Raw genomic sequence first — 720 nt, 5'->3', positions numbered from 1 at the left:
AAGCCATCTGGTTTAGGGCTTTTCTTTGTGGGGAAGTTTTGATTACTGATTTAATCTCCCTACCATAGAGTTCTGCCCAGATTTAAAATCTCATCATGATTTTATCTTGATAGGTTGTATTTTTCTAGAGTTTTATCCATTTCTTGTAGGTTATCCAATTTGTTGGCATGTAATTGTTTATAGTAGTCTCTTATGATTCTATTTCTGCTACACTACTTGTCTTCTCTGTTATTTTTTAATTTTTGTTAGGTCTTCTACTTTTCTTAGCAATAATCGTGCCTCGGATGAACCTCATTGGCTACGATACTGTCACTGCGCGAAGCTAGGTTTTCTACTTTTCTTAGTCTACCTAAAGGTTTATCAATTTTGTAGATCTTAAAAAAAAAAAACAAACCTCTTAGTTTCATGGTTTTTTCATTTTCTTTCATTTATTACTGCTTTATTCTTTATTATTTCCTTTCCTCTGCTATCTTTTGGTTTAGTGTGTTCTTTTTCTAGTTCGTTGAAGTATAAAGTTAGGTTGTTGATTTGACGGCTATTCTTTTGTTCTTAATGTATCTGTTCTTTTCTAAATTTCCCTTTTAGTACTGCTTTTCCTGTATCCTATACGATTTGGTATGGTTTTTGTTCTGTATTTGTCTTAAGGTATTTTCTGATTTCTTGTGATTTTTTTTTCTTTGACTCATTGATCAATCAAGAGGGTAATTTTTGGCAGATTTA

The 720-nt window shown here is 31.5% G+C and overlaps 1 pseudogene; it reads right to left on the bottom strand.

Moving 5' to 3' along the window:
• Positions 1–242: 242 nt before the first annotated feature.
• LOC122894850 lies at positions 243–324 on the bottom strand (annotated as a pseudogene).
• Positions 325–720: the final 396 nt, after the last annotated feature.

Source organism: Neovison vison, chromosome 13, assembly GCF_020171115.1.
Source record: "Neovison vison isolate M4711 chromosome 13, ASM_NN_V1, whole genome shotgun sequence".
Lineage (NCBI taxonomy): Eukaryota > Metazoa > Chordata > Mammalia > Carnivora > Mustelidae > Neogale > Neogale vison.
This window is presented reverse-complemented; position numbering and strand designations above follow the sequence as displayed.